Below are 7,858 nucleotides of genomic sequence, written 5' to 3' on the forward strand. Positions count from 1 at the left end.
ATAAGAATGGAACTCATCTGCATTGGTAATGAGGTGGGGTTTGAGGGGTGTTAAGGTTAGAGTAGAAAGCCTCACTTCTCTCAAATTAAGTCCGGGGTAGACAGTGCAATTCGTTGTACATCACTGGGAATCAGCTGCATACCCAGCAGCCAGATTTTAAGGATTAGAATGAACCGAGCTACTTTGGTTGTAGAAATCTGGGATGTGTCTGAGTGTCAGGCGAGGAAGATCAAAAGATTCATTAGATGAGAATTAGATCAAACACAGTCAAAGTTGTGTGGACACACGAGAAAGAGAGTGGAAGAGTGAGAGTGGTCGACATGAAAGAAGTAGAAATCCAGGCGTAGGAGCCAAAATGCTGCCTGACTCAGAATTTATTTAATTGCCTGGAACATACTGTCATGTTGAAATGTACGCTTTAATTTCTGAGGTTTTTAATATCAGAACATAACAAAAAATAACTATCGTACCAGGTCAAAATGACCTGGATGTGGATGTATCATTTTCAACAAAAAACAAACTAAAATGCAGAGGCAAGGTGTAAACAACGACATACATCCTTGCAAGTAGAAAACATTCAAGACAGTTGTCAACCTTCCCAGGAGAGGACAGACTGTAATGCTCAGAGAAGCTGTAATGAATCCAAGAGCTATATCTCAGACTCTGCAGGCCTCAGCTAGCATGTTAAATGTTAAAGTTCATGACAGTACAATTAGAAAAAGAACGGAACAAGTATGGCTTGTGTGGAAGGGTGTCAGGAGAAAGCCTCTACTCTCTAAAATGAAAATAGACAGATGAGATGATGTTTGGTCATATGCACAGGACCACATCTGCCAAAAACTAAATCAAATCAAATTTATTTGTATAGCACATTTAATGTACAGAACAATTCAAAGTGCTTTACATAAAATAAAAGCATTGCAGCAGGGAGTGGAAGAAGCATTAAAAATACATAAAAGAATATAAAGAGAAACAAATAAAATAATTTAAATGAATTTAAAAACAAGCAACAGTCCAGATAAATTAAAAGATGTCGTGTAGATTTCATGCATAGACACATGAGAAAAGAAATGTCTTTAACCTGGATTTAAAAATGTCTACATTTGGTGAAAGTTTAATCTCCACTGGCAGTTTGTTCCACTTGTTTGCAGCATAACAGCTAAATGCTGCTTCTCCATGTTTAGTCTGGACTCTGGACTGGACCAGCTGACCTGAGTCCTTGGATCTAAGAGCTCTGCTGGGTTTATATTCTCTGAACTAAACACAGCATATATGCACAAACACACCAGCTGTCGACCACTGAAGTGGATGTGCAACAATTGGGTCATACAACAAGACAATAAACCAAGCACAGCAGAAGATTGAAATGCTGTGGAAGGATGGTTTTTGGGGTGGTTCGTGGCGTAGTGGGTTGAGCAGGCGCCCCATGTACAAGAGGCTATAGTCCTCGCTGCAGCTGGCCCCGGTTGGAGTCCCACATCGGACGGCCCTGTGTTGCATGTCGTTCCCCCTCTCTGCTTCCTGTCTCTCTGAACTTTCCTATCCATTAAAGGCATAAAAGCCCAAAAAAATTATTTAAAAAAAAGTTCCTGTGTTTAAAATGCATGCACTCATACGCAATTATTTGTAACCCTGCACTAAGCACATTGAAGACGCATGCACCTGGTTCAGTCTCATTGTTTAATTCATTTTCCATATCCACTTTATTCCATTCAGAAGAACTGTTATCCAGTCCTCTACAATGTACAGTGCACAGTGAAAATGAGTACACCCCTGTTGAAAAGTAACATTTTGAACAATATTTTAATACACACACAAGTTATTCCCAAAACGTGCATAGAGTAAGTTTAATACAACATCTGTTCAGCTTACAACAGAAAAGAAAGGTCAATAATATAACTTAAATGACATATTTGTCCATTTTTGTGAAATTATGCTGGTGCAAAAGTGAGTACACCCCTATGTTAAACTCCCTGAGAATGGGCCGTGTTGGCCCGAAATGTCATGAAATGAAAAGGCATTAAAAGACTTTAAGCATGGGGCACTTTTCTTTGTACAAATCACTTTTTACCACCACACATGCTTGACACCATCGAAAGCAAATTTGTTCATCTTGGTGTCATCAGATCACAGGACATGGTTCCAGCAATCCATATCCTTAGTTTGTTTGTCTCTGATGAGACAATGATAAACAAATTTGCTTTCGATGGTGTCAAGCATGTGTGGTGGTAAAAAGTGATTTGTACAAAGAAAAGTGCCCCATGCTTAAAGTCAAGCATAGTAGTGGGAGTGACATGGTTTGGGGCTGTATGGATGCCATCAACAGTAGGAAGCTGAATTTCACCAAAAGAAACATGCTTGTCAACATGTACTGTGACTACTGAAGCAGATCATGATACTCTCCATAGGATTTCAGTCAAATCTCACACACGTCTCTTTTAGCCTGGTGCAGACTCAAAATGTAAAATTTCAATGTAAGGCAAGGATGAAACGTACAACGATGACCTCCCTTTTAATGCCTTTTCATTTCATGACATTTCGGGCCAACACGGCCCATTCTCAGGGAGTTTAACATAGGGGTGTACTCACTTTTGCACCAGCATAATTTCATAAAAATGGACAAATATGTCATTTAAGTTATATTATTGACCTTTCTTTTCTGTTGTAAGCTGAACAGATGTTGTATTAAACTTACTCTATGCACGTTTTGGGAATAACTTGTGTGTGTATTAAAATATTGTTCAAAATGTTACTTTTCAACAGGGGTGTACTCATTTTCACTGTGCACTGTACTACAGTCCTCTACTTAAATTCCCAAGCATTGGAGGCTTTTCCACAAGAGGTAGCACCGAACAGAAAAATCAGCCTACCCCTGTCTTCCTTCAAAACTGTTTGCACATTCATTTCTTGATCTGCCCACCTCAAGGATGGTGCAGTAAAGAGAAAAAAAAAAAGTTCAGGGACAAGTTAGTTGTGGCCCAATGTATCCAGCTTGAAGCCTGTAATCCCTTTGCATTGGTATAGTGAGAAAATCCAATTTCAGAGATCTGTAATACCATAAACCTTATTAGTCACAACAATGATTACTACACCCTGAGGGTAAGGCAAGTGGCAGGAGCAGGTGGGTAAGGTAGCTGAGGCTGTTACGTACACATAGAGAAAAGGTGGCGAACAGAGAAATGGAAATTAAGTAGAGTTGGAGTGTAGCAAATCAAGGAAATGAAGAAGACAGAGGAGTTCTGGTTCAGCTGTGATGCCTATAAGGTACCATGACTTGGTACAACACGATGAAATGGGAAACACACCAACATTTCCAGGGAGGCAATTTTCAACATACCAGTCAGTATTCATGGTTAGCATTCTCACTGATGCTGAACGCATTGTGCCCGTCATACCAAAGACTCAAGAGACCTTTCTGGTATCGTAAATTTGTCACAGCTCTCCTTCTCTTTTATACATTTACTATATCATCCCTTGTTTGCTTTTAAAGTCAAAACAGGGCAGGACTTTTTTTCTATATGAATTTCCCAACAGATAAATTATCGTTGGTCTGGGTTAGCATGTCTTAGCATCACCACTGTGTCCTGCGTTCATCTTATCGTAACATCAATGGGCCACTTATCCTGCTGTTATCTGAACGCTCTCATTGATTTTTTTGCCTGATTTCAGGAGAGTGGGGTGTGTCTGTTTGTTTTGCTTTACTAATAGGCACCATCTTAGCATGCACCTCAGCTGAAAGCAAGCAACAGAGCAGACACAGACATAAAAGAAAAAAAAAACACATGCTGAGATGAGAGGAATTTAAAAAAAACAAAAACGAAAAACAATAAAAACTCTTCAGATTCAAAAGTAAGTGACTCAGGAGGGAAAAATGAAGATAATAGTTATTATGGTAATAATAGCACCTGGTGCGATAAGATTTTGCTTATCAGAGAGGGGAAAAAAAGGCTGAGAAAAATGGAATTGAACTTGAATCAGATTTTGGCTGTATTCCAAACTCTCCTAGTCACTGCTCTTAGCCAGCTCAGTTAATTCTGTCATAAATTATTCACAGCTGTAACAAAACTGTGACAAAAGGCCACAGATAACCCCAGGATTTGAACGCTGATTAGAGGGAGGAGATTGGAATCAGGATTTAATACAAAATTCCCAGATATAACAGGGCTTTAGCAACATCTCAGTTGTTTGATATTGCAAGTGAGAAGAGGCCTCCAGCGGCTGTCTCTCTTGAGACAGATAGGGCAGTGAAGCCCGTACTCTGTGGCCAGCTGGGTATAATTACATTTTCCCATTGGGCACCTTTGCCGCAGCAGCTCAGCCATACAGAGGGAGGAGATTGAAATCTGATTGCAGTAACACACAGCAGTCAAATGGCTGTCCACACATGAACAGTGGGAATCGTACGCACACACACTGCGCGTGCTGATCTGACTTTGTTACAGTCACATGCTCTTACAAACGTGGACCACAGAACTTGGTTATTTGCTCCTATCAGATGCTGACTATAATTCGCTCTCTGCACACTTTCCAGAGATGTGATTATCAAAAAGCCCCAGTTTCAGGCAGCTTTCATTACAACAGAAACACAGAGATTTAAATACTGATCCCGCAAAAGTGCCTCATTGCAGGACTCGTTAGTGGCAGCCGATACTTTCAGATGAACAGGGATTCAGGTAAGAGACACTTAAATTAAACTACATTAAACATATTCTAAAAAGGCTTTATGGAAGTAAATAAGTAAATCAGTAAAGCTGTGGAACATGGCATTTTATGTTGAAATTTAATCTAAAATAAATTTGAATTGGTATGTTGCTTAAAAGCACATTTGACAAAATCATAATATGAAAGCAGCAAACCACATCCATAATCAAGCACCGACATCTCATATAGCTTTTAAAGGCCTCCTCACACCTTAAATGGCATTTTGTGTGTTACTGCGTGTACATTATTCTCACTCTTTGTAGCAAGAGAAGCAAATGCCAACTAGACAACTATCTAGACAGTATAGATCATAGTGGGGCAGAAAGTGGAGTAGGTGGAGAAAGCTGTAGCTTTTATAAAGTTCACTGGTGACATTAGATTTGAGTCCCTTTAATTTAACCTAATTTAAACCTGTATCTACCCACAAGAGGTCAAGGCGGGGGTAAATGAGCAGACGTCGGTGCTGGAAAGGCCACCTGCGGCCCTGCAGAGACTGTCGAGACGTGTCACCTTGGCTGCTGATATCTGCCACCATGCTGCCCTCGTGGCCAAGGGAAGGGGGTATGCTGAGAATAGGTTTGTCGATAATGTTTTCTCTCGAGAGTGGAGATGGGGGAACATGTCCTCTGCTTTCAACAACAGCTGGAGTCAACAGCCAAGGCGTGCAGCATTAGCATACAATTCATATTCATGCTCGTTTCTCCCCTCGACTCCTTCAACCAGCCCTCCTGCACATTTTGAGAGATTTTTTACAAACAGCATGTCAAGCACCCCATTTTCACCAGAAGTCCCACATGGCCTCTTATGTATTCTCCACACGGCCGCCTAAAACGACATCAACAGGTCTCAAGGTCGTCACCCCCACTGATTGAATGTGCGCCTTTGTATGTGTGGTGTTTGTGTGTCTCAGAAAGGGTGTGTGGACAACCAAGGGAGGAAAATAGAAGTGAGAATAATTGCTGATGTTTACTAGAATGCTGTGCATGGGTTATGTATGAGCACAAATTTATGCAGTGGGAGAGCATTAGTTACATATCTGCAACTAATACAATGCAAGTAAGCAGCTATGATTTTTAATGTACTTCCCATAAAACTGGCAAGCGTAACCAAGCAAAAATGTCTTGAATGTGTGTAAACATAAATATGGACAAAATGTACATCTGGGTGCAGAGCTAAGCATGCTGACAGGTAGACTAAGCAGTAGTATCCTCCTTCAGTCAACGGGCCTCTCAGTGAGAAAAGAGGCTAGTTGATGTGGGGGTTAGAGTTTCCATGAGTGTGTTGTGATAAATAATGAACGCTTAAAGAACAAATCTCCAAAGCTTCGTTACTTTCCATCCATCCTTCCATCTTTGAATCTGTTCATCCATACACCCACATCGCTACAAACAGCATTCAGGGACGTACAGCTGTCTTTGTCATAAATATTTCAGCCTCGAGGTCGCTGCTTGCACCTCCCTCCACTCCACCGCTCTTAACCGCCACCACTTGATGATGACACAGTCTTTTGACCCATAAACATATTGACAAAACACTGATAGCGAGTACATTTGCTAGAAACCGCCTCATAGACCAAAGCTGTGCAGGCTTCTATAGGAGCGGCAGCAGCTGCAACTGTTGAAATGGCGACTCTTGAATGAACGCTGAGTGGTGGATACCTAATCGGTTTCTAAAAAAACGTTGCCAAAAGGCAAGCCCATCAAAACTGGACCGATCCTGTCTTTGGAAGAAAAAAAAAGTTAGATTTTCACTATTTTTGCTCTAGTTTTAAAACCTGCACCCTATTCAGCAACAGTAAGAATTATATTTGACCAAGTGAACACAAAGCAGTGCTGACGCAATGAATCTTCGATTGACAAAACACAGCAGAAGGTGAAACAGAGGGACAAAGAAAACTAAACCCGATGATAGTCTGATTTGTTTCACTGAATGAAGTAGATTCCTACAGATACAGCTTAGTAAAAAAAAAAAAAAACTTGGAGTGTCAACGATAATGTATGTAACATAAACAAAAAAAAATCTGTTTAAAACCTGAACTGAGACACACATGTTGACAGTGTCCAGCATAAAAACTAATAACTTCTTCCATCCAATAAACAGTACCTTGTCTCCTCACTGCTCTCTTTCAAAGCCAGTCTAGAGCTACTCCGAAGTATCCTTTGAACGAAAGGTCTCTTTTCTTTTACCTCGATGAGCAGCGCCATTAGCAACATGCATAAATCTCAGAGGCAAACGGAATGGATCAGAGCATTCAAGTGTAAACTAGGGCAAAGCTCCAGCACTGTACCTTCTAGATCTGCTACTCTGGAAGCAAGTCCTGCGGAGGGAGAAGAGACTGTACGCTGAGAGATGCACATGCTGTCCTCTGTCATGTATTACAAAAAGACAGTTATGCACAAATACGATTTCACACACCTGTTTGACAAGTCTCGCAACATCCAGCCCCGTCCGGTCTGTTCAGATGTGGTCCGCTGTGCTGGCAGAGTGACGAGCTATTCTCACCCCCCACGCAGCCCGGTGCAGACAGCTCACTGTTATAGATGCACTGACAAGTGAAAGGAGGGAGGCGTGGTTTCACATGAGATAAATAAAAGAGGGAGGGAAAGAGGGAGGAGAGCGGCTCCCTCAATCTACAATTCAATTTTGTTCTCCCTCTTTTTCAGCTGCATTTTTGTCCTCTTATTTTAGCATATTCCCGTTTTTATTTAAGCACTCCTTCTTCTTTTCCATTTTCCTTCCCGCGTGTTACTAGTCAGCTGTTTAGGCCCTTTTTCTTCTGTGTTGCTTTTTATTTTTTCCCTTTCTTCTCATCAAATTTTCCTCTCTCGGATTTCATTCAGTAGCAAACTTAGAGAGAGTGTGTGTGTGTGTGTGCGACCGCGTGTGTGTACAAGACAGTGAACCAGGGCAGCTCTGGCCATCTGTTGGAGCCTGTGAGCTTCACCTATTCACAGTCTCATTAAAACAGAGGCGCACAGAGGAGTGGGAGAGAAAGGAATGGGAGGTAACGAAGGATCAATCTTAACACTACAGGGCTGAGGAGTGAAAACACAGCCTGGCACTCACACCATATCTATCAGGCTGGCACCACTGAAGAGAGCTGGCATGGGCACCCCTGCTCACTGGGTCCAGGCAGCACAGAGGATTTGGCTCACAG

The 7,858-nt window shown here is 41.5% G+C and overlaps 1 protein-coding gene across 6 annotated transcripts in view; it reads right to left on the reverse strand.

Moving 5' to 3' along the window:
• The window catches only part of sulf2a (sulfatase 2a), a 39,011-nt gene extending 31,778 nt beyond the window's left edge, over positions 1-7,233 (reverse strand). For 5 of the 6 annotated variants that reach the window (XM_075460346.1, XM_075460349.1, XM_075460347.1 and 2 more), the window contains exon 1: positions 7,117-7,233. The gene's annotated coding sequence lies outside the window, so the exon portion shown is untranslated. Of the gene's footprint in view, positions 1-6,988; positions 7,040-7,116 lie in introns of those variants that run through there. The other variant, XM_075460345.1, reaches the window with a different exon arrangement.
• Positions 7,234-7,858: the final 625 nt, after the last annotated feature.

Source organism: Odontesthes bonariensis, chromosome 3 (assembly GCF_027942865.1).
Source record: "Odontesthes bonariensis isolate fOdoBon6 chromosome 3, fOdoBon6.hap1, whole genome shotgun sequence".
NCBI classification, from domain to species: domain Eukaryota; kingdom Metazoa; phylum Chordata; class Actinopteri; order Atheriniformes; family Atherinopsidae; genus Odontesthes; species Odontesthes bonariensis.